The following is a 27,259-nucleotide window of genomic DNA, read 5'->3' as shown; positions in this document are numbered from 1 at the left end:
GTCGAACCGATTTAAGGGCTCGACAGTTAATAATCAAATGTTCAAGTGTTTCCTTGCATGAACGATCTTCACAGTAGCGGCAAAAGTTTTGATCCAGCGTGATGACCTTCCGTTCTGCCAACAGATCTCGAGTTGGCCACAAGTTAAATCGCAGTCGTAGAATAGAAGCTCTAATGAAGGGAGAGGGGGACTAAAAGATAGGGTTCCATAGTGCGAAACTTTTATTCCCCAAATTGATTTTTTGCAAAGTGTTTATAATTCCGGCACACATGTCTTGGTTCAATCCAATCTGTCAATTATATTTTCCGCTTAGCTCTATCAGGATCTGTGACTAGAACTTCCACAGAGACATCGGCCATTGCAAGTATTTGGTAAATACCCTTTGTCCAATTTTGAAAAAACACATGCTCAGAGGCAAATACATAGGTGGACAAAACTTTTAGGATGACATTCAGGCTGGTGGAAATAAGACAGTTCCTAAATAAAGCACACAAATGCCAATGGTAAAGCGCATTGAGCGAAATAAGCCCCAGCTCATGGTACTGTAGTACATTGCGGCACTTGAAGGATGTGTCTCCAGAATTGACCCACCAATTTGTTGAGGCAATTAATAGGCAGGATAACTCGAGTTTCTAACCCATACAAGATAGTCGGGGTGACTTTTTGATTCCAAAATGTCAAGGCCAGTGTTATTGAGAATTCGTCATATATGTGCAAAATGATTTTGGTCTGCGATATGGCTGTGGCCAACTTCTGCTCCATAGTTACCATGTGGCCATTCGATTGCAATGTTCCTTCAATGACCATCCCCAAATATACATAACGTGGAACCACTTCTAGTTGCACATTATTAATGGACCACTTCATTTAGCCTCTGCTTGATTTATTTGGCTTCACACAGTATACCCCATCTCGATCGCTAAAATCTTCCCTCAACCAGAGCCTACTGATCCCCAGATACAAGCTCCAAACAGCCGGTGGGTTCAGTTTCCCAGTTCTGGCAGCCAAACTGTGGAATTCTGTCCCCCTTACTATCAGAAACCTTCCCTTCCTGAATCTTTTCAAACACAAAGCCAAACTTTGGCTAGTCACATCAGATGACCAAGTTGCACTCTGAAAACTTGATGATCTATGTATTTCTGTACAACTACCAATGTGTTTGATTACTATGTCAATCTAAATGTTACCTCAAATGCCGTAATATTATGTAACCACTGCTTCTAAGATATGCGCCCGGTAGCCTCCGGGCCTGGTTTGCGCTATACAAATAAATAAATACAAATACAAATAGGCTATTATTTGGGTTTTTTGCATATTAATTGTCAACTCATTTTGTTGGATATATTGGGAAAAAGCGGTCAGTAGCTGTTGGAGCCCCATTGAGGTTTTCGCGACGAGCACAAGATCGTCTGCATACAATAGGGCTTGAATCAAAATGCCATTCAATTTTGGGGAGTCTCACACAATGTCCTCAAAAACATGTTTTAAATCCTGTATGAAAAAATTGAAGAGGGCTGAAGCAAGGATGCACCCCTGTTTCAGCCCTCGTGAGGTGGGAATGGATGCTGACAGCAAGTCGTCCATAGAGAGTCGAATTTGAATGGATGTATTCAAATGAAATGCATATATGATGTCACTTAATGAAGGACAGCCGGCCCTCAGCAATTTCGACATGAAAATGACTCGAGAGACCGAGTCAAATACAGAATGAAGGTCTACAAATGCAAAATAGATCGGCTGTCTAGTGGAATGGGCCTGGGCTTTAATTGCATTAAGACATAACAGATTGACAGCAGTGCCCAGGCCTGCTACAAAACCCGATTGGTTCGGATCGCGTTGTTGATTCACCAGGTTCCAGGCATTAAAGTCTCGAAGGACAAGCCAGGCAAAGATCTTACCGGGCGCATCAAGCAAGGCAATGCGTCTGTAGTTTTGTTGTAAGGAGCGATCGCCCTTCTTAAAAATGGGTATGATCAAGGATGTACACCAAGAAGCTGGAATAACGGGCGTGGTGAAGATGTTTCGAAAAATGTTATTCAGGATAATGGCCCACTGGCTAGAGTGTGACTTTAACATAAAATTATGCAACCCATCGGGTTCCGGTGCTCGCGATGTACTGGATTTTTTTAATAAGATCTTCTATTATAACTTCAGAAAAATCTAATATTCAGGGCTGAGTGGATTGGGGAACATATGTGTATTTGTCCAGTCTCTATTGTGAATAATTTCAGCAATTACAAGAAATGAGTCCATCAGCTATTGAGTATATGTCCGGTTTTGGTTTTGAGAAAGGGCAGCTGCCGAAACACGTGTAAACCTCAGGACATCATTTCTAACAACATTTCCTGGTGCAATCTGTGGAGTGGCAATCCATTGTCATTAACATTCTATGTTAGGTTGTCCCTTAAACCCACTGATTGGTTGGCATGCTATCCCAACCTTGGACTTTCGGCTCTTTAGCAGCAGGTACGAGTAACATAATTTAGGTGTTTGAATCCCATCAGACTACTCACCGTTTTCACAATTAGTCCATCATCTCTCATCAGTCGGCCATAAACCAAAGTCTTCCATTTGTAAGTGACCTGGTAACCTACTCACTGCCCTGGAACATTCAAGGGAGTCTGAGCAGACCACTATCCTCGTCTGAGGCTCTAGTGATTAGCCTTTGTCTTCGACTTCTGAGTCATATGTAAAGAGACCACAAATGTGTCAATTTCAGCCTCTTATTTACTGCTATTTGATTCAATTATGCAGGGTGATGTTACTCCTCTTGGCCTCCGTAGACTTGCTCACTCCACCTTGCATAAACTTCATAAACTTTAAATTGTCCAATACCTTGCCCGTTGCAGATGTTTTCTTCTTCCTTAATAGATTATCTTGGTTAGCTCCCCTTGTGCCTTGCAATTATTTCTTAAAATGGCATCCTTGATCCTTGACCAACATAGCCTTCCTGTTGTTCTGCACACATAGCTTTCCAGCCTCTCCTGATTCTGCAACCTTGGTCTGTCTCTGAGGTAGCTTGGTTGAATTCGACATGAGCCAGCGTCCATTTTCCTATCATGGCCGCCTTCACCACGTTTTGTATTCCTCTATAGCAAGCCTCTATATTTTTGCTTTCTACCATGCGTTACTGTGTATTTACAGTTATTGTCCAGTAAGTTACTGCATCTTCTTTAACTTTAGGTACATGTTTCTCTTGGTGCTTCAGTTACATTGTCACTCTTAAGTATTTTCATATCATTTCAGCATAGGTTTATATATCCTGTTCATGGCATCACTCTGCCCTCGTAAGACTTCTCTTTAACGTTCCATGATGTCCATAGGTGCGTGCTGACATCCTTCCATACGGCATCCTTCCACACTTTCAGACCGAGGGTACATTCTGTAGGCCTGTCTAAGTGCATACCATGTCTCATACACTCGATGCGTTATGGCAACAATACATGGGGCCTCATTACGAGGTTGACGGTAAGGGGGTAATGGCAACGGTAAGGGTACCACTGCCGTTAACCCCTTACCGCCCTATTACGAGGTCCTTTAGCGGGTGCCGCTAAGGGCGCCTGGTTCTACGGGAGCTGCTAAGAGACCAGGGAGCCCTATGGGGGCTCCAATGGGAATGGGGAATGGTTTTCAGAATGGGGATTTACCGGGTCCTCCAAGGTTGGAATGACCCGGTAAGTCCCCAAACCGAGAACTCGGACCCGGTATGCTGTAAGGGGGTAGCCATGGTGCTAGCAGCACCATGGCTACCTCTTACCTCGTAATGAGGCCTGTGGTGTCCCATATATAGCCCTTCTCATGGTGTTCCAGTATGACGACATTGAGACGGTGCGAGCTAGGGTAAATGCATCCATCTGCTATTCTACATTCTCCCCTCTGGTCGAACATTCAACCACATTCTCAGGAGGATAGCTCAGGGGCAACGTGCTCGCATAGGAAGCAAGACGACACAAAGCAACACATGTTCGATCCCCGGTCTGCGCTTAGAAACCTGTGGGTATTAAGCACGTTATAAAGAACCTATCAAATCGTATCACATTCTCTTCTTCTATTGTGTTCATCTTTTCTTCATCATTTGTCTTCATCTTCTCTTCATACTCTTTTTCATTCTCCTTTATCATTTCTTCATACAATTGTTTCTTGGGAATCAATTTCTTTGTCACCCCCCTCAGGTGGCCTGCATTCTTTATATGTTCATCCACATTCCAGATCATGTGACCGCACTCTCCAGATGGTGGGCAGAATATCCAATGTCCCATATATTTTTTATGATCCTTGGGTAGTAGAACTCGTTTCACTGAGTTGCAATGTAACCTTTCTTTATATTCTCATCGGTACTTCACTTAATCTGCATCTGCTCACCAGTTCAACAGTCTATATCAATCATGATCTTCATCCCAATAGCTTTTTTGGCTGTCTTCCGGCACTGTCCCAAGATGACCCTTATGAGACAGAATCCTAGGAACACAAACACTACTATTGCTGCAATTATTTTAAAAGCATTTACCAGCCAAGTTGGAATCCACAACAATAAAGATGAAAAAAATTACATCCCTTGCTGTCTCATCAGCTTCATCCTCCATTTTCATATGCAGGATCGTCAGCATAGTTATTGCCTCTGTCAGAGTTCCATTTCCTCCATCATGAGATGGTATGAACGTACGGCAAGAAGGCCTGATCTTGGCACACACGCCTCTTCCCTTTGCTGTAATCAGGACAAGGACATATTTGTTCTGGAGTGTCAGCCTGATGGCTCTCAATTTTTCTCTGATAGCATTATATCATTTTATTGTTAGATTGATTGTTTGCAATAGCTCCCATCTGATAATCTGCAGCGACTTGGCGTTTACATACTGGCAAAAATATAACTGTCATTATCATTGCTGTCTTGCTAAACAGTTTATGCTCATCTGGAATAATGTCATACCTCCATTGATTTTTCTGAGAATCTCTCTTCAACCAGCAGAGATTGGGTGATCTCTTCTTCCGCTGGTGTTCATTCATTGTTGGAAATGAATCAATATGGAGATGGGGAATCACCAATGCTTGAATCTATTGTAACATATTGCTCCCCAATTCTTAGGAAACTGCATCTAAGTTCTGGGTCCACGGGCCCAATATTGATCCATTATCACTGCAGTTCCTTCATTCATTCTTGGGACTTCAAGTGTCTGTCCACATCCTTTGTTTATTCCTATCAGGATCATGCCATTATTCTTGAAGCATGTTGTTGCATTCCTTAGTGGTACCATAGATACTGGTCCTGCTTCATTGTCGACCCATGTGAGTAACTTTGAATACTTAGCCCATGATTCCAGGCATTTGTCACTTACTATCTTCACTATGTTTGCCTATTATTTCTTCAATAAGTGTGCAGGGCAAGCCAATAGTCCTTCTTCACATCCAGTACTATTGAAAATATGTCCATATATCACTAGCTGAGGTTTCTCTCTTAATCTTGGCACTCCTGGTTTTTCAATTATCTCTGAGCAATTCAGCTTCTTCATCTGGGCACTCTTTATTCGTTCTCCAATCTGAGATGGATACATATGTATCTTGCTTGTTCATCCTAGTCCATTTTCCATCCTTCAGTTTTCACCTAGGTATCTTCATATGGGAATGCTACTTTTGATTGCCATCGTAACGTAGCCCAATTTCTGTCAAATTGTCCTCTGGTTGTGCATGCTGCTAGATGACCGGGGCATTTTGCATCATGTGTAGACATTTCTGTTGCAATAAATGGTAATGCTGCATTCATGGCAGGCAGTATTAGGGAACAAACATAACAGCTTTCGTCTGACGTTTTTTTTCCCACCTCTTTCATGTGCTGATACCATATGTTATTTTTTAAAAGAATTGAATTCTCTAGATACGTATTTCTATCTTCATGATTCTCCTCAATATCCCTTTTAGATCAAAATAGACCCGCAGTTATATTGTAAAACAGGCTCGCTGTACCTCTAGTGTGGACAATAATAGATGTTTCATTGACACCCTCCATATCTGTATCACTTTTCATAACAGGTTGAAATGCCATAACAATAAGGAGAATAACACAAATCATAATACCAAATGATATCACCATCAATATTCCATGAAAACCTATCGACTTTCTGGATGGTAGTGAATCTAAGAAATTTTGAAGCATCTCCATTTTGGGTTTACTTTAATATGCGAGTTTGTTATCTCCTTTTAAATCACTTTTATATAAGAAACTGAAATATAATTGTGATTATCTCTCCCCAAATAATACAATTATTCTTCTGATCTCCAAAAAATTATGTTGACTACTCTTTGTATCAGGGCTGGATAAGATTGTAATATGTAGGAAAAAAATAGCATAGTGCGTGTGTGTATTGTCACTACCATAGGCAGCATACACGATGAACGGCTCTTTTCAAACTCCAGATTCTTCTCTCATTATCTCATTTGTCTCATCTATAAATTTCACAATAACAGCAAGTCTGTTTTCTCCTTATCAAATTTGGAAAACGCTAATCCCTATCTAAAAGACTGGTGTGCTCATCATTCTCTTTATCCTTGCTTCTGGCCATCGAACGTGTCTGTATGCGCCGCTTCACTGTGGGCAGTTGCAGGAGGGGTCAGTGTTTTGCTTTTATAGGGTTTAATGTCATGTAGGTGCAGCCACGCTCTCCGTTCTTTTAATTTCATAGCAGTGGGGATAACTTCTTCTGGCGGCAACAGTAAAGACAGACACATGTGATCACATTTCAAGAGTGTTCATTAAACTGTAAATGCACGGTGGAAAAACACCTAACCTAAACCTAAATCTAGGATGGGAGCAAGCTTGAAGCATCAAATGAAAAATAAGGCAGTTCTTGTGGCGTCTTGTCAAAGTAAAAGGCCTATACTAAAAAAAAGAACTATTGCCAAATCCTTACAAATAATTACAGAAAGAGTGTGGGATAGGGTGTTCAATAAAGAAAGAAGTGATCACAAATAATAAGTCAGAATGTGATTGCCAGGGGGCTCCTTTGCCCATGTTTTGAGCACGGGACAAGGTGGATGTCCTGAGCACAACACACACTCGAGCTTTCCCAGCACGAGCCAACAGTTCCATACCAGCTCTCAGGTTTCTTCGATGGGTAAGTTTCTTTTCAATAAACAAGTCTCTTGCCTTCGAGGCCTGATGAATCCAACAAACAAACACAAAGTTCTGTTCCACGTATACTTTGGGTGTTGGCTTCACCCTTGGGTCCCCCTCTTCCGGGTGTAGACCCTTCACTAATCGTATTTAACAAATCAACTAAACAGTTCCTTTTCCAATGAACTTTGGGTGATAACTTTCCACCCCTGAATCTCCCTCTTTCGGGCCCGGACCCATCAGCTTCCCCCCTTCGGGCTCACTGTGGTTTTTCTTACTTTCATAAGTCTTAATGTCTTTTCAAACAATTCTTTAGGCTTTGCCCTTTTTTGTCGGCTTCCCTCTGCCAGGTTCACTCTTTCCAGCTTTTACAAACAGTTCACTATGGACACCCCTTGTTTGGATTCACTTTGGTCAACACACTATTCATAGGGACTTCAGGCCTTGCCCCATTTGTTAGCATCTGTTACGCTCACCTGGCTTCCACAGGGGCGTCGGTCAGACCCGGACAGCTGAGGTCTCCACCCACGTGATGCGTAGTACAGCGATGACTGACTGGATCTGCCTTCCTAATCTTGTCTGCTAAACCCGTAGAAATATTCTCCTGCAAGTGGAGAGATGGACTTAGCCACTTGTGGATTCAAGTGATGGCACCCCCACAGTCCTCCCCAACTAATCACCTCCGAAATGCCCTCACAGCAATCTCACCTTATATTCTTGAAAGATGAGCTCTCCATCCTGCGTGGATTTGCAGGGGCACGTCGATTCCAGTTACTTCACTGGTTTGAAGGCTCGGGAGAGTTCCGGAGAGTATTGACTCTGAGGTTCCTGGTGAGGACCAGTAAGTATTAAGTTCATAGAGTTCAATATGTCCGATGTTCACTCTTGTGAAAAGATGCTCTTGTGGCAGCTGGTGGCACTCAGGTAAGAGTCTGTATTACCCGGCGCTGTTCGGTAAATGTTGCACGTGGAAAATGTGTTGTTTTGTCTCTCTTTATAGATGCGGCACGTGAAAATATGGAGAGTTATGTTATGTTATGTTATTTTGCATTTATATAGCGCCTTATATACCATTGGTATGGTCTGAAGGCGCTGGGAGGTTGAACGCCCTGGGGAACCGAAGTTCATATCAGTAGAGGGAGTAGAGAGGGTCAAAAGGTGCGTGTGAGCACCGGGTATGTGTGCAGCTCGTGCGGTATCCATGTAATAGCTGCTTTCTAGCGGTAGGTGTGATGGTTGAGAGGTCAGGAGTATGTGTTCTTTCTGGCAGGATTTATCCAGATCGGATGTGGCTGCATTAGGCCTGAGGAGAACGCCTGGCTGGGGGGTGTGTAACCAGCAGTGTTTACTTAGAATGATGTGGCGTGAGCGGCGGATGTTGATATGAGAACAGTTATACCGAATGGTGTCATAGTATCCCTGTGTTCTAGTTGAGTGGTGATGTAAAGGAGAGAGTAAGCATGATGGTGTGATATGATGGGTTATATGTTCTTTCAACCGTTATCTGCATTTCAGACCATAGTATACACGTCACGCAATTCTATGCGCTCCTGTCCGTTCCATGCACTCCTATCTACTCCATGCACCCCAGTTTGCTCTATACATTCCGGTCCGCTCCATGCACTCATGCATTCCGGCCCACCCTGCACGCTCGGGTCCGCCCTGCGTACTCTAGTCTGCCCCAACATTCACAATTCTGTCTAAGTGTGGACATGCTAATATTCACCTTTCTGTCTAAGTGTGGACATGCTAACATTCAAGGTCCTATCTAGATGCAATGCAGGCCAATATTCACAATTCTGTCCAAGTGTGGATATGCTAATATTCACAACTCTGTCTAGGTGTGGACATGCTAATATTCACAATTCTATCTAAGAGTGGGCATGCTAATATTCACAATTCTATCTAAGAGTGGACATTCTAAGAATCACAATTCAATCTAGATGCGACGCAGGCCAATGTTCACAATTCTATCTAAGAGTGGGCATGGAAGTATTATGGCACTCTATGTTATTGGTAGGTAAGATAGAGTGGCAGGGGTTTTCTGGAGTAGAGTGATTGCTCTACTCCCCACCCATGCCACACTCACGGTTTTTGTTGGTGTCTGTTGGCTGCTGGCTTCCTTGGCGTCCCCTTGCCGACACCTGCTGACACTTCCTGGAGCCGCCTCTGTTGGAGCCACCCTTGGCCTTGGGGCCCTTAGCCGGGGGCTGCATGGGCAGAGGGCTACCCTGGGAGGACCAGTGATGAAGGGTGAGAGGACCAATGAGAACGGGCCTGAGCGGGTTGGGAGGCAGGAGGGAAGGGAGAGAAGGAAGAGGGTGCGGAGTGGGAGCGGGCTGCTGGGGGATCAGAAAGGCCTCTGGATATGGGGTCAGCCACAAAAGCCTGCTGCCTCTGGGTGTGAAGGAGGCAGGCAGGAGGCACTGCGGCCGCTAGGCCCAACGAGGAGTCAGGCTCCACCAAACAAGGGAGGGGGTGGGCCAGGAGGCGGGAGAAGGGACGCGGGAAAAAGGCAGGGGAAGCAGGATGGCGATCGGGGGCAGGGGGTCAGCCACACAGGCCGAGATGTTGCTCCCCAGGGCCCAGGACGGTCCTTGGGGGGTGCACTCACCTTCTGCCTCTGGGTGTGAAGGAGGCAGGCAGGGGGCACTGGGGGGAGTCACAAAAGGATGCCTCCGGTGGTAAATCAGGTAAGTCTATGGTGGTAAGAATTATATTTGTTGGTTCCCTCGGCTCACCTTGTGGTTTTCCTTTGTCTCCTAGGTGCTGAAGTTCGGCGAAGAAATGATGGAGGCAGCGCCAAACCGAATGATGCTGTGAATACTGGTGAGTATGGCGCGGCGCTGCAGCTGGAGGTGCGGCGCGTGCAGAAATTATGTTCTTTACAGGTCCGGAGACGAGATGGATCCAGAATCAGGTGTGGAATAGAAATAAGTTTGTTTTCTAATGTTGTCCCCTTCTTTCCTCTTTGTTTTAGGAGCTCCGGATTCAAGGCGGGCGTGGCAGAAGACTGGATGCAGGCTGCAGGCATGGTGAGCGTTACGCTGCTGGATGCAGAATAACGCGAAGCGTGTGTCGCTGGTCGGGCGTGGTTAAATAGCCTCAAAAGTAGTCCCAGGTAAGAAGTCCCTAGAACCACACCCGAGTAACAAATAGTCCCTGTAGAAAAATAGTCCCTTTCAGGCTTCATGTTGGATTGGAGCCATTTGCAGCATGCTCTGCCTGAGGTAAGTAATGACTATGACCCTGGCGCCTTAGGTGCCAGGACTGATTTCTACTATGAGCCTGGCGCCTAAGGCGCCAGGACTGAACCCAGATAACCCCTAGCTGGGGCTGCTGAGGTTTTACTAAATGTCTAGATGCCTGCTCCCGGGGCTGATGGGCTTGGTCCGGATGCCTGGGGGTAGGCATCATGACAGCATCCCTCTGTCGGGTTCACTCTTGCCAACTTCTATCAAACATTTTGTTATGGACATCTCTCGGTCGGATTCACTCTTGTCAACATATTCTATGGGAATTTTAGACTTTGCCCTTTCTTGTTAGCATCCCTCTGCCGGGTTCACTCTTGTTAACCTTTGTAACACACTGTCCATGCACTAGTTTCACCAAGCAGGATTCATCTCCCTTTCATTTACAATCATCTGTCGGTCAAAGACTTTCTACGGTACAGAGGATTTTACAAGACCCCTGTATGACCACTTTGACCTCTTCTCTCCTCTTCCCAGGGGCTTCTGGTTACGGTAGTTTCTACCATTGCGTAATCGCACAGAGTTTCCTGCCTGAGCAGCTATGTGGTGCCGGGCTCCTCTGCTGCTAGTTTTCCATCAAGTGTCTTTAAACCTTTGAAAGTTCAATTTAGCCGTTGGCTACATTTCGATCAACACAGTTAGGTTTCTTATCGATTCTCTGCTCGACTCACCAGCTTTGATGAACCCCTTGGCTTTCTTTCTCTTTGGAGTCAAGGTTGGTACCACAGAGTCAAGCGTCGTTCCCTGGCTTGGTAATCAGCGGAGGAGGGTCTCGGGTACCGTTGACATCTGCTGCAACACACGCTGGCTATTGGTTGCGGGCTTATGATTCCTTCTGCAGAGGATTCACAGGCCTTGGTCAGAAAGCGCAAGGTTGCTTCTCTCCTTGTCACCCTCTCGGTATGCGCCGTCTTTCTCCTCCGCTTGAACTGCTGTGCTGAGTTAGCTCTCACATTGTGCAGTTTGCCTTGCTCGTCCTGTGCTCTCGTACTCCACCTTTTATCCCTGTGGGGAAGGGAAAGGGCCATCAGGTGTGTGTAATTCTGGTTAATTGCCTGACACTGCCACACCCTTGTGTCAGGACATGCCAGGTAAACATCGCTAGTGTTAGTCTATTGTCTTTTGTGTTGTGCAAAAGTGTTTGTGTTGGAAAAGGGGGTGTTAGAGTATTAGAGTATCCTACGGGATATACAGAGGAAGAGGTATTGTATGGGATTATAACCCTCCCACTAGAGGGATTTCTGGTGAGAACAAAAGGGTGGTTTTGTAGGGTTTGGGCCATGAGTAACAGAGTTTGTGGGAACTATAGTTGTTGGTCGCATTCGACTTGGAAGTCGGAAAATGTCAGTCAGAGGGACAGGATTGGTAGGGTTTATGAAACAAACGCGGGTAGCCGGAATCGTGAACTGAACTGAGGGGATTATGAGAACAGTAGTGTTTTGTTAAGGTAGTTGGGTGTTCGGAAATGAATTATCAGAAGGATGTGGAGAAGAATGGTTGGGGTTATTCTGTTGGGCAACCTGAAAGCACTGATTCCGAGAGAGGTTATTTTTGATTGCAACAGGGTTTGGGTCTTTCATTGGTTTACCAGAGGTGTAATAAAAGAGTTTCACTAGGAAGAAGGGAGATAGATGTAGTATAACCTACAAAGGTTTTAGGGATCTCCGTCTCCTCTCCTTCTTCCTCTGCATAAAACCATGTCTCACCTGGGATTTTCCCCCCTCCCGAGTACAACCATGGGCTCCCTTACCGAGGGCCTCCTCCCTCGCTTGTCCACCCCAAGGGTTGGGATCTGAGCATGCCAGCCCTCCCCTGGCTGCTTGAATAAGGGATTCCCGAGGTCTACTTGGGAGAATACCCTCAGGTTTCTAACAGTGCAAATTAATTTGTGAACCAGCACCTAGTCGCCTGGATACAAACTTGGGGACTTTAGCAATTCTTCTGTTTCAAGAGACTGATTATCTTTGTTGATACTTTTTGACCCCTCCCTTTGTTTCTTGATCTGTTGAGACATGAAAGAAATACTTGCAGTTATTGTTGTTAGGTAATCATGCATCTCATCCCCTAATGTCTTCACTACAATGTGGGAATCAGATTTTACCCTAGTTGGAGAAGCAAGTGGGGTTTTCAAACAGTGTCCAGTCACCGACTCATGAGGAGTTAGATTGTGATCTGCGCCAGGCTGATTTCTCAGGGCATATACCGCAACAGGCAGGCAATTTAACCATCCCTTTATAAGGTTATTTTGAGCTTTGCTATCGTTTCTTTTAATGGTCCATTTAATCTCGCACAGAGGCCATTCACCTGTGGGTGATAAGCAGAAGAAAACATATGTTTGATCCCTAATAGAAGAACTATCTGTTCAAACAGCTAATTTGAAAATGCGGTCCATCGTCAGGTCGCAAAACCTCACCCCCCACTTGGGAAACACCTTGCATGCATGGAACCTGGTGGCACACAAGCCCTCAGGATGCGTGCATGGACCTGCCTCAATCCATCTAGAAAAAGGACATACTACTACCAGCATATATCTCTAGCCATTGCATGTCTGAAGCATGTTCATATAATCTCTACGTAGATGTTGAAACAGGACATTGGGTCTTGGAATTGCTCCTCGTACTGTCCACAAGGTGTGCCCTGCAGTCAATTTCTGGCACACAAAGCAATTTACAATGGACTGTGCAACATGCTCTAATAGGTTCTTGTGAGAACCACTCTTTTGCAATTGTAGCAGCAAGACTCTCTTGAGTTGTGTGTGCTGGGTAATGAAGCTGCTCCAGTGCTATTCTCAATAATGCTAGATGCATAACTAGTTTTCCAGTGCTATCCTGTCTCCAAATTGCTTCAGTGCAGGATAAAGAGCACCCCCGCTTTCTACATAAATCCTGTTCTTCTTGTGGGGCTCGACCTTGTATTTCAATTAACTGGACAATAGACCACATGCTAAAGCCCTCTTTAACCAACATGCATCGTCCTGTCATTTGTTTAACATCTTTTTCTTCAAGACTGGACATGGGTGGATAATAGGCTACATTTTTGGCCTCTACATGTGCGGCATCATTTCCGCAGGAAATTAAATCTGTTCTTTTGGAATGCATTGAGCATTTTATGACTGCTAGGAATGCTGGGAGACTTAATGCTTCTATAAGCCTATCCAATAGGGCTGCATGTTGCACTGGAGTGCCGTCTGTGTGGAGGAAGCCCCTCCTTTTCCAGCATGACAAACCTCTGTATAAAGGTGACGCCACATAGGCAGAGTCAGAGTTCACTGTCACTTCCTCTTCCTCACATTTCTGCAGCGCTTCAATGAGCGCAACTAATTCTGCAGCCTGTGCTGAATAATTCGAAGACAGTCTCATACTTGTCACTACCTCAAATTCACCTTCTCGATTCAGCTTTATTACTGCTGATCCAGTTTGCCTTTCACCGGTTTTCCGGTCAATTCTCAAAGAACCATCAATAAAAACAAGTTCCCCCATCCCAAGGGCATTTTCTCTAGCCTGGGGAATATCAACATCACATTCAATATACATTGTGCAGTCATGTACATAATGATCCTCGCCTACTAGGTTCTGCCATGAACATTGCTGGATTTACTGTCTTACATCTAACAATTTTGATCGCAGGGTTGGAAATAAACACATCATACCCAGATGCGCTTTTTGTGGTCAATGTACTTTTGGATTTCTCTAAAATTGCAAATAATGCATGCTCTATGAATAACATTATTGTGCATCAGATTGTTATGCTAGAAGCCTTTTCAATTATTAATGCAGCAGCAGCTAAAGATTGCTCACAGGGATAGTGTCCTTTCATAACAGGATCTAAAATACCACTATAATAAGCCAATTGTTTATGTCCATGTCCTGATATCATCTTCTGTGTGAAGACTGCAGTCATAACTTCTCCATTTGAGTGCTAAAATAAATAAAAGTCTTCGTTATAATCTTGGGTCCCCAGCACAGTGTCTGTACTGATTGCCTTTTTTAATTCTTCAAATCCTTCAATCATCTCATCTGTCCATGTTATGGAGCTTTTGTCCACCTGTGTTTCTTTGAGTCCTTTTAAAAGTTGTTGAATATATGTGCTGTAATCGTAAACCCAGGCTCTGCAATAGTTACATAAGCCGGGAAACTGTTGCATTTCCCTCTGTGTTTTAGGTGCTGTGCTTTTCATGACTACTTCTACTCTTTCAGGCGTCACTTTTCTCCCTTCATGAGAGATCAACTTTCCTATGTACAAAACCTCTTCATGACAATATTATAACTTCTCTTTGTCTGCCTTGTATTCTTTCTCTGAGAGTATAGTCATGAGTTTAACTGAGTCTTCTCTGCATCTTTCTTCTGTCTCACTGAACACCAAAATGTCATCCACATACTGGATTATTACACTTTCGAGATGGACATTACCAAGATCCACATGAAGCCTTCTGTTGAAGATTGAAGGGGACTCACAGTACCCTTGGGGCAAACAAGTAAGTTTCAGGTGAATCATTCTATAGGAAAAGGAAGTCAACTCTTGGGAGTCTTTATGAAGGGGAATCAAAAATAATGCATTTTTTAAATCTATAACTGTGAAATATTAGCCTTTGATGGGATATTACACAGTATTGTTGCAGGATTGGAAACTAAAAGAAACTCAGCTTCGACTATATTGTTTAGGGGGTGGAGTTCCTGTATAAATCGCCACAACCCCCCCTTTGATTTCTTCACAGGGTACACAGCAATGTTACATGATGAATCTGATGGCACTAATATGCCTTGCTTCATTAAAGCGGAAATTGTTTCAAATATGCCTTGATCTGCCTTTCTGCACATGGGATATTGCTTTGCTACCGGTAAAAGGTCTCCCGGTTTTAATTCAATTTAAACTGCACCTATCCCTTTTAATAGACCCACATCATATGGGCTTGTGGTCCATTAAATCTTTGGCACGTTCTCTAAGTCTTCCTTCGGTATTTCTATATTCCTTACGTTAATCCAATAAGTGAGACTTATATAAAACACTAGCTCACTGTCAGAGTACTCATCTCTAAACAGTTCTTTGTCAAATCTGTCAGCCTATATCCTTCAATGAGGGCTATCATGGCTCTCCATCCTCTTCCTTCATCGTCTGTCCCATGAAGCATCACCCTTTCTTCTTTGACCACTGTTGCTTCTAACTCTAAGGGGATAATCTGCCCTTCCTCATCGTCCATGGGGCTCTCTGGCCTAAGCAAGAATTTATCAGGTATTCTCAAAATGTTAGCAAACAAAGGGGGGGGTCTGGGAATCTCTCTACAAGCACAAACACAGCCCAATGACCTGTTCTTGGGTGAATAACCCCTGGGAGAGACTCTACCAAGTCGGGGCAACCATGATAATAAGATAGTCACTACATATAAAAATACCTCTGTATCTAAAGTAACTCCTCTTAGTGCCTTATGGTCTGTAAAGGCTAATATAAACTCTCCCACATTCATATAATGTATCCCTGCAGTATAACACAGTTTTTTTTAGTTATTTATTTATTTCAGTTGTATAGTGTGCAAACAACACATAGGCATTAAGGCACTGTTACAGGTCAATTATCTCACAGTGGCATCATCAAACAATACATTATGGCAGCGGTATTCAAAGTGTGGGGCACGACCCCCCAGGGGTCCACGGGTGCATCCCTGGGGGGCCCTGAGAGCTCAGCATGAAATAAAAAAATAACAAAAAAAAATCTTTTATTTTTTAATAGATTGTAAGAAATGGGCAGGGATGGCTCACATGGTCGGGCTGAAGCATGAAAGGGTCTCAGGCATCAATGAAAAAGTAACCCGCAGTTGTAAATGGATATTCATTCCTTTAGTCACAAACTGGGCCTCATTACAACTATGGCGGTACAGTAACAACGGTGCTGGTAAGCTACCGGCACCGTTTCTACCGTATCGCCATAGTAGGAGTTGTGCTCGTGGGTGCCTGACAGCCCGCCAGGTCTGACCTGGCAGGCCGTGCAGCACCCGCAAGCACAGCTCGTCGGATGCACCGGTACCGTTATTAATGGTGCCGGTGCAACCGAGCTCCCCATTCCCATTGAGCCCTATGGGACTCAAATGGGAATGGGTATCTACCGGTACCGGAACCCGCGAAAGGGCAATTATCAGGTCCACCTAACTCGGCATGACCCGGTAATTGCCCATTCGCTTGTGCCGGACCAGGATGCAACTCTGGCAGCAGCCGTGCTGGTTTTACCAGCACAGCTACCACCAGGGTTGTAATGAGGCCCACTGTTTCAATAGTACCCAAGGGGTTTCTTTGTGTTAAAATGTAAGTAAATTGTGATATATTCAGCAACAATGGTCAAAATGAATAACTGCATAGTTAAGTAACTCATCAAACTGGTCCACATTGGCCAAAATGATGGCCCATTTTGACTGGCCCACACTACATTTTTGGTACAGGCATTGCCCTATAGGCCAGTCCGAGCCTAGCGGCTCATCCATAATGGCGAGGGGGCGCCCACCCAGTGGCCCCTCACCAATTATGGAGGAGCTAAGGAGCCATCCCAGTGAAACAGTGAGCACTCCCTCAGCTGCTTTTTCCAGCTGATGGAGTGCTCCTGGGCTTTCTGAACTGTCAAAGGGAAACACTGTTTCCCTTTGACAGTTCAGTTTAGTTCCCCAGCCGCACATGCTCACTGAGCCATGGAAGTGCTGGGGCGTTTTGCTTCGGCAGCATTGCATAGCTCATTGGAAATGCTGGTTGGGGCACTGCATGTCTGTATGTCCGAGGGGGAGCTCCTGCGCCTCCTCTCACATACAGACAGAGCAGCCTGGAGCAAGGCGTTTCAGCACCCACACGCAGGCCAATGCAGAAGGTATGTTTATGTTCACTGCTTTTATTTAAACATGTGTATGGATGCGTGCATGCTTATGTTATGAGTGAGTGTATGGTGATGGATGCTCATGTGAATGATAGAGTGATTGCTGTATGAATGTGCAGTGCCTTGCATACACACATAATCATGTTGATTGTGTTATGCCCAGTGGGGCCCAGGGGACAGGGATGGTATCTTTTTACTGGACATCTATCATAGATGTCCAGTAAAAAATGTCATGCCTGACCCCTAGGCCCCCTAGCACTAATTGTAAACTGTTTGGCTATTTACCCATTTTTTTGTTAAAAGTATGCTCTACAATGCAACATTTTAACCCATTATTTAAAAAAAATTCACAGGGGGAAACCCCCCCGAACCTCCCTTTATTGGTTCAGGCTCCCTCACTATACTCGGTCGCTATGACATTTTTGGGGGAAATAGTTATGCCCCCCCCCACTTAAAAAAAACACCAACCGCCACTGGCCCTCAGACTGTGTTGGGAACGGGATGGGGGAACCCAGGGAATATGGTGGGAGCACAATGGTCGGGAACCAGGGGATAGTGGTTGGAGCAGAGTGGGGAGAGCCCAGGGTGTGTGATGGGGTGGGGAGAGACCAGGGACTGGGTAGGAGTGGGATGAGGGAGCCCAGCGACTGTGATGGGAGCAGGTGACGGTGCGCAATATATACTGTTCATTTGGCATTTCTGGGGGGTCCCGACCTGCCCACATTTTGCTCAGGGGGGGCCCCGGCCCAAAAAGTTTGAAGACCACTGCATTATGTTAACACAGGTACAAGGTATCACAGTTGACACATTGGCCCTCATTACGACCCTGGCGGATTTTTTCCGCCATCGACGGACTTTCCGGCCATGGCGTAAAGTCCGTTTACGCCATGGCGGATGGTGGACTTACCGCCCCATTCCGAGGTCGGCGGGGCGGTAAGTCCCCATTGACCCATTTACCCTTCCCCATTCCCATTTCGGCCCCATAGGGTATAATGGGAGTGGGGAAGGAGTTAATTACGCCACCGTAAATTACGGTGGCGTAATTAACACCAAGGTCCCATAGCGCCATGGATTTTTACGCCCGCAAAAAGCGGGCGGAAAAATGACCATGGCGCTATGGGAACTCGTAGTTGGCGGTAAGGGGTCGGCGCAGCTAACGCTGGCGCAAACCCCTTACCGCCAGGGTCCTAATGAGGCCCATTGTCATACAGTACAGAAGTGTAGCAAGATCAGGATCAGATAGAGCAGGTGCTAGGGTGTTATAGATGCTGTTATATACACTATTCCTTCATCAATAAAAGAAATCTTGAGATATCATCAGTAAAAGATTTAGTCATGTTAAGTTGTCTCATCAGGTCACATCCTAATATGTTAACTGGCATCTGCCTAGAATATAATAATGGCATTGACATACTGTGTTCCCCTATGGAGATTGGCAATTAGTCTGTAAAAGGAACTAAACTCATTGTTCCAGAAAATCCCTGAGCATTCATGGCAGTACCTGAAATTGGGTATTTTCCCTCAAGGACACAGGAACGAGGGGCTGCAGTGTCTACGACAAAAGAAAATGTCTTGCCTCTTAATGTTACCCTGACCCTTTGTTCCTCTTGGGGTCTGGTATCACTGATAGTACTGAACACATCAGGTTGCACCGTGGGCTGTCCTGTTGGGGGTATACATTCATCCCTGTACCTGTTAAAGGATTTCCTTCCATCACAGTCACACTTCCCAATTTGGATGCGAGTTCTTGTTGGGCTCCTGGGGTCATGTTCCATTGTGGTACCGTAGCCTGCAGTATCTGTGCTTGCTGCAGTTGTACATGCTGTGCTTGCATGGGTACTTGTTGTGGTTCCCTTTTGGTGCTTGCATTTACAGTGGAACTGACTGCATTTGTTGGGGTTGCAGCGCATATGTCTGACCCTGCGTGTGATCTTGGGCATACTATTCCTGTGGTTTTATATTATATAGTGGAGCATAACCCATCCCCCATCTTGGAGCTTGCCAATTCTGTTGCAAGCCTCCTCTGCTTCTGCAAGTCCTAGCAATGTGTCCTATTCTTCTGCAATTCCAGCATTGTTGCAGCTGTCTGACATTAAATCCTCCTCTTCCCTGGGGGTTTCAAAATCCACCTCATTCTACTCCTCTAGGCCCAATCCCTCTTCCTCTTGGCCAAAGGTTGTACCCACTCTGGTCTGTGGCATACCCTGTGTTATTTTGATGCCCTGACTGCATCTTCTGTGTCACCCCCTTCATTACTTGTCAATACCACTCCCTCTATTGCTATTTTTGACAACTTCTTCTGGACTAACTTCGCATCCTCCTACTTTCCATTCTCAGCTTCCTTTTTATTTTTCTCCTGAATTAATTGGCAGTGATGCACGATTGTTAATTGTATTTCTGGCCATGGCTTGGCTTCCATTCCCACCTGTTTCTTCAATTGCTGTTGCACTGGCTTGGGCAGCCCCTGATACAAAATATGATGAAATAATACTACAGTTTTATGCCACAGTTCACAAGTCTCCTGGCACCATCTATCTTGAATATCTTTAATATAAGCAACAAGGTCTTCATCCTCCCCTATTTACCTAGTCATAATCACACCCAAGTCTGATGTATCGGGATACTGCACTCTGAGCGTGCGCCATACATCTGCTGTGCAATTATTAAATGGCACTCCATCATGTGTCGTATTGTGCACAGTCACACCTGCGTACCCTGCTCATTTCCAAATGCTGTCAAATCTCTCCCCTAGAATAGCTGCTTGTATGCCTTTTAAATCACCTATAGCTAGCATCATTCCTGATTTCAATCTCTGTAACTCATGAATCCATTTTCCCTCACCAGAAGTCAAACTCATCAATTTACATCTTAAATTGTCTTTATCCACCTGTGACCAAGGTATATATTGTGGTTGTCCTCCTCCCCTCTCCAATAATGGGAATTGTGAAAATCCTGGTCCATAATAATACTTGCCTATACTCCTCGTCCTCCAGGCAGGGGATATTTCCGCTGTACTGCTCGATCGTGCTTGTGGTCGCTCAGTATATGGTGTCGATTCCGTTTTATTTTTCTTTAGGATTGTCCAGGTCTGACAATTTTACCCCTTTTTATATGCTTATTCTCTTAAAAATCTGCATGTGCCCTCTCTTTGCACCACCTCGTTCTCCTCCCTTTCTTCGTCTGACATCATTATGCCCAAACTTGTGTGTCTGTTGTCCTTCTCTGCATCATTGAGATCTAATCTATTTAAAGACAATGTTCAGTACTCGAATGTCATGATGTCATCTAACCTACCTTTGGTTCCCCTTAATAGGGATACCTCTGCTTTCTTTTGAGTTTTATGCTGTCGTTATCCCTTAGTTGCCTGTATAAATTCCCAATTCTTTGCTCGATATCTTCTGTGTCTTGCCCATCTGCCCATGCTGATCTCGGCATTCCTTGCAGCTCCCTACGGGGCTGTTTTGACCCTCTCTCTCCCTCCAAACGTTCTTGCGCATCAATCAGCACTATGCTCCTATGACATCTCGTCGTCTTTTAATCCCCTACTCCTGTTAATTTCTTCTTGTCATCTCCTCATTTCAATCAATTCATCTTCCTCTCGCCTTCTTTGCAACCTACGTACTTTCATTCTTTGGGCTTCTATTGCTTCTCGTTTCTTCTCATCTCATCTCCCCTTTTCTTTCCTTGCCTCATATCTTCGTTCTTCCCTTTGCTCGCATTCTTTATCCCTTTCTTCCTTGTATGCTCTTTCCGTTTCCGTTTCTTCTCTTACCTCTCTTTCTCGGACCCCATCAATGCCCTTATCGTCTAGCTTAAGTAATATTTGTCCTCCCATCCATTTATTCTCTGCTATCGTTATTCCCTTGGCCTTATCCTTTATTTATTTCTGTTTCCTTCCTTCTTCCTCTTTCTCCATGTGTCTGTCTTGCCTGCCCTTTCTCTCATCGTGCTGTTTACTTTCATTGTGTGATAATATATCTTTGCTTTTGCTCTCTTCTGCATTATCCTCGTTGTTATAAGCGAGGGCACATATGTAATATTAACATACCCCACTGCTGCTTTCAATTCCTTTAAATGGTAAAATCCCTTCTATGCTTTTATCCTCAAGGAGAAAGGGGAGCGAGAGTTGTTTTAACCTCTCCTTTATGCCGAATGAGCATCCACTCCCTCTTGGCTGGATCTTCATTTCTCACTCTGGTACATCTTCAATAATTCTAAAATGGCCAGCCTTTTCTGTAACTTTTTTCCCTTATATGTGGAATGCAAATAAGTTGTCATATGCCACAATATGATTTTTGACAGTGAACCCTCCTGAGGCCATGACATGAGTGTCTTATTAGTCGTGCCTCAGACCCATTCCAAATGATACTTCCTTATCTTCGCTGTATATCTCAGAAATGTCCAATACAGATGTACATGAAGAGTGTCGCCCATGTTGACGAGTTGATTTTGATCGTCAATACTGTCCCGTCTTTTTATTCGATTTCCATTTCATCAAATATACCACACTGATCAATTGGCACAGGCACCATCAATCACTGTTTATAATCCCAAAAGGAAATATTTTTACTGCTTACTTTTTTATTAAAAAAATCCATATAATGATATTCTGTTTGCTGCTTCGTTTACACTTTCTATCACACTTTATCTCGTTGTTTTATTATTATTGTAAGCGTCTCTTCTTTATGTATATAATTTCCTTACATTTTTACCCTCTTGATTGACATAAATCTCTTAGTTCAAATGTTCACCAATCTCCTTCATTTTTTTGTATTGTTTTTTATTTATTAGCCTAAACACAATAAAAGCTTTATATTGACATTGAACGACGGACAGACCTACAGATATTCGCTCACAGATAAGCTATCCAGCTTGGAGCAGGCACCTTTAACAAGGAGGCCCTCAAACCGCACTGCCTGCTTGGTAACCCCCACGCTTGGGGACTGTCTATGTAACCCTACAGTTCCCCTACCCGCACTTGACACCTGATGCCCGCAGTTACCCTTGCACTTGCCACTTGCTGGCCGCTACTTTTACTTACTGTTATTATCTATTATCATTTACTGCACTGTCCCTTCCCCCATCCCATGCACTTGTGCGATCTGAATGATACCTGGCCCAGAAGGATCGTTGTCTGTCCTCCCTTAGTTCCCCTTCCCTTGCCTCGTCGGGCCTTGAAACACTTGTGTATAGGAGCGACATAAACGTCATATCATATATCATTTTGGTGCTGGACTGCCCATCTGGGAGGGACAAAGACTGATATGCAAATTGATACTTCCCATCTGTGAAAGGTACAGTGAGCTAAAGTGTGGCTGCAGACTCTCAAGTAGGTACCTTCCCAAAGAACAGGTCAATGGGCCGTGTTCGTTCTCACAGAGGGATGCCTATGGACTATTTTTTGATTGTTTAAGGGACTTATGTTTAGTCACCCAGAGTTTCCTAGGGTCATCCAGACATGGAACCCTTGCTCACTGTGCTCACAAAAGCACAGCTCCACCTCACTGATGAGCCCAACAAGGCTGAAAAACGTGTCTGGGGTTGCTGTTGGTACTCTTGTTCAGAAGGGAATTGTCATAGCATTTCGGTGCTGGACTGCCCATGTGGGCGGGACAAAGACTGATATGCAAATTGATACTTCCCATCTGTGAAAGGTACAGTGAGCTAAACTGTGGCTGCGGACTCTCGAGTAGGTACCTTCCCAAAGAACAGGTCAATGGGCCGTGTTCGTTCTCACAGAGGGATGCCTATTGACTATTTTTTGATTGTTTAAGGGACTTATGTTTAGTCACCCAGAGTTTCCTAGGGTCATCCAGACATGGAACCCTTGCTCACTGTGCTCACAAAAGCACAGCTCCACCTCACTGATGAGCCCAACAAGGCTGAAAAACGTGTCTGGGGTTGCTGTTGGTACTCTTGTTCAGAAGGGAATTGTCATAGCATTTCGGTGCTGGACTGCCCATGTGGGCGGGACAAAGACTGATATGCAAATGGATATTTCCCATCTATGAAAGGTACAGTGAGCTCAAGTGTGGCTGCGGACTCTCGAGTGGGTACCTTGCCAAAGAACAGGTCAAAGAGCCATGTTTGTTTTCACAGAGGAGCGCCTATGGACTATATATATATATTTTTTAGGTTTTATGTCCTCTTCATGGCATCATTCTGCTCTCGCCAGACTTCTCTTTGACATTCCATGATGTTGAAAGGTGCGTGCTGACATCCTTCCATACTTTCAGTGCAAGGGTACATTTTGTATGGCTGTCTATGTGCATAACGTCTCTCATTCACTCGATGGGGTTTGGGAACAATACAGGGTGTCCCACATATAGGCCTTCTCCTGCTGTTGCAGTATGACAGCAGTGAGGGGGGCAGGAACTAAGGTAAATGCATCCACCTGCTCCGCTACAGTTCCAGTGAGAAAGCCCTCCTGGCGCGGCTTGTTTTTTGGTCTCAGGAATTGATAGATTTGAGGCTACAAACAATGGCAGGTGCCTTGCTGTGCTTAAAGGCTTTTGGTGACTTGCTTTGTCACAGTGGTCTCCGATTTGTCATTTGTTGTGGTGTGAAAGACGTCCTGGGGATGTTTTATTTTTTTTGATAAACATCAGGCAATTATCTTTGCAGTGAGCGAAATTGGGTTTCCCAGGAAAGAGCTTCTTTGTGTGGTCTGTTATTTCCAAGTCAATAATCCTTATGGTGAGGAATTCCTCTGAGATTTGTGTTGGCACGATACAGAAATAGCAAATTCTTGGTGACCAGGTACTGAAATAGCCAATATTTTGGGAGGCTCCCAGGGACGGAAGCCAGCATTGCCAGTGTAAGTCACTTTCATGCAGCTGTGCCAACAATATATATGTCAGCATCGCCACCGTAAATAACTTAATGAAGCTGTGTTCATAATGAACACACACATTCAGCGTGTAAATCACTTTAATTAAGATGCAGCCATAATATAGTCCAGCACTTGTCAATTTAATTAAAAACACTCTTATAAAGCTGCAAACTTCCTGTTGGCCCGAATCGTTGCTAGTATGGTCTTTGTAACTCACTTTTATTAAGCTGCAGCCACGATCTATGACACTATGGCAGTGTAGATCAGCTATGAAGCTGCAGCCGCAGGCTATGCCAAAATGGTCACTGTACATCACTTTCAAGAAGTTGCAGCCTGGTTGCCATATTCTATGGCAGAATTTTCACTGTAATCATCGTCATGAAGGTGTAGCCACAATCTATGTCATTATGATCACTGTAAATCACTTTCATGAAGCAGCAGCCTAATGGCCATGATCTATGCCAGTATGGACACTGTAAATCACTTCCAGAAAGCTGTGTTCACAACCCAGGTGAGCACGATCCCTGTAAATTACTTTCCTGTGCTACAACCAGAACCTAGCCCAATAGGGTGACTGTAAATCACTTCATGAAGATGTGGCCACAATCAATGCCACTAACTGTGACAATGCATACCTTTCATGAAGCTCTAGTTCAGCTACAGTCTATATCAGTAATGGGCACTGTAAATTAATACAATTTCACTTCCATCCTATAGTCGCCAAACACATGCATATCACGCATTGCTCTTGCACACACACATTGCACACTCACAGTTGGTCTCTTTCTATCTCACACACATGAACATTAAAACACACTTACTCACTCAGAAACATACACAAGTGCACACATTTCAAATTTTGCACACATACTGCAATACAGACACTAACTCATAAAATATTATTTTTTCTTGTTTTAACTTACCTTGATAAAAATGGTGCTGCTTAGGGAGTGGTGTACTGCTCTGGAACAAGTTGAGCCAGGCATGCAAGCAGGCTTTTAGTTGCCTAGCAACCAGTGGAATGGCACAAATGTGGGGTCAGAGCTGCATGCATACCTTTTTAAAGACAGGTTTCTGTATAAAGGCTGCATGCCTCCAGTGCTCCCCTCATCTTTTAATGCACATTTCTTATTGTTGTGGAATTATGCTCTGGGGGCCCCCTGGACATTGGCAGCCCTGCACCGTGGGGGCAGCAGGGGCCCTGTTATGCCATACCTTTTGTCTGATGGTGTAAAATCAATAGACAAGGCTTTGAAGGTACAAGCAGAACTTCACAACATTCCGAGGCGAGTCACACCACTAGACAAGTCTACAGTTGACCCAGCAGAGCCGTGACAGCTAGAGATATGCATGTCTACACCACATGAGTGAAGCAAAACAAAAGCGGTGAAGGCTGGAAAGTTTTGAATGAATCTTAACCTCTGGCATTGCTCTGGGCAACCCTGCATGCCATCATTCTTCTCCTGCCAAGCAGTTACAGAAAGGGGAATGGTTATACACAAATCAAGCTTGGTTTTACCCCAATAGGGGCAGTGCATAGCAAACTACTTGGTCATATACCTTCTGCACAAGACCACAAGCACCTACAAACATGTTTTATAATCATTGGGCACCCTCAGTGAGCTCCTGCTTTCTTTACTCAGCACAGCAGGCATGGGGCCTACTTTGGGACATACTCATCCAACTTTGGGTGACTATAGCAAAAACAAAAGCGCTGTTGGCTGGAAAGTTTTGGATTAATTTGTACCTCTGGGATTGCTCTGTTATGATTAGGCAATAGATCTAAAGAAATAGAAAAGGCATATGGGTATGCTTCACATCCAGCAACCTGAAGGTCAAGACCTCCTGCCCAAGAGAGGCCACGAAAGAAAAAGTGGCCAGACTACATGCCTCAGAGAAGCCTCAAAAGTAGTAAACAGGGTGAGGCCCACACATATGAGAGGCTTCACAACTGGAAACAAGCAGCACAAGATCTCATGCCATTTTTCTATCGCTAAACAGCAACATTAGTCACTGTTTTTAGAGCACGTTCATCAATTCTGCAAAAATGCATATAAAAGAAAATCCTGGAAAACGCATCTAAAATACAAAACCAAAATCGACAAGACCAGTTACCGGAAAAAACAAATGTTCTCTTACCCGTTAGTATGATGCAATCGCCTGAGAGAAGTCCTTCTGGCCACACCCACCTGGAACAGGACAGCAGCAACACGCATTCAACCCTGGCAGTGATCAAATAAAGCAAATGGCACCGAGTAGAGGGGCATCGGCCTGGCATAGAGAAAGAACGTACCGGAACTAGTTCAAGGGCATAGAAGTCCCATACCTCTCTGAGCTCTCACAATTAAAAACATCAGACACGTTGTTGTGTGTGTTACAACTCTCTGGCACCCACCGGAGTACCAGTGAGCCCTGCCCGACCACAGACTAACACCAGCAAAGCTGCGTTCGGTTCGGGCTCCATGGTCGCACTGATGCGGCTGGGAACGGCCCGTTTATTTATACTGCACGCGGCGGAGTGCAACGTCACTCCGCCGCGTGCGTGTGCCCTTACAGCCCTTGCTTACTCCTCCTTTTACATAACAACAAAACACATTAACAAAGGATTACTACCTACTGCACATAAAGGCACACTGCACACACATGTCCCTGGAAACCCTTTAATGACAGCCACACTGGTTCCCTCCTGACCCTCGCCCCCCCAGGGTATCAATAACACACTAACTGTTCACTTGGTCCATCACATAGTCAGCGAGACGGGCATGTTTCCCTCTCCATGTCCTCAGGGGGTACAGCCTGCCAGTCTCTCGGATCGGAGTTCCTTCACCCGACCCCTCCTAGGTTGGAGACAGAGGAACCAAGCCGCCGCCCTCATCCGGCACCTCTGCCATGTCCATGTCTGACGTCGTATTCAGCCCACGACTCACCCAGTCTTTTAAAGAAACTGGCATTGCGGGTGACAGATGCTGTTCCATCCGACGCGGTGACCATCGACCCCTTCACCGCCACTACATCCATAGTCCCCGGCTCATACGTGAGAGAGAGCTTCCCTTGTGGGTGCCGGTTCCTCACCAACACCTCATCACCGGGAGCCAGTCTCCGAGGTTTCAGACACCTCTGAGTGTTTTCTAGTTATATCCGTTCTCTTCTCACCCTTTCCACCTGCTCATTGTCAATGATGGCGGGCTCGCGCTCCCCCACTTCCAGGAGAAGGCCCCTCGG

Source organism: Ambystoma mexicanum, chromosome 3q, assembly GCF_040938575.1.
Source record: "Ambystoma mexicanum isolate Mex_15411 chromosome 3q, UKY_AmexF1_1, whole genome shotgun sequence".
NCBI lineage: Eukaryota > Metazoa > Chordata > Amphibia > Caudata > Ambystomatidae > Ambystoma > Ambystoma mexicanum.
The sequence above is the reverse complement of the archived record's forward strand: the minus strand, read 5'-3'. Positions refer to the sequence as shown.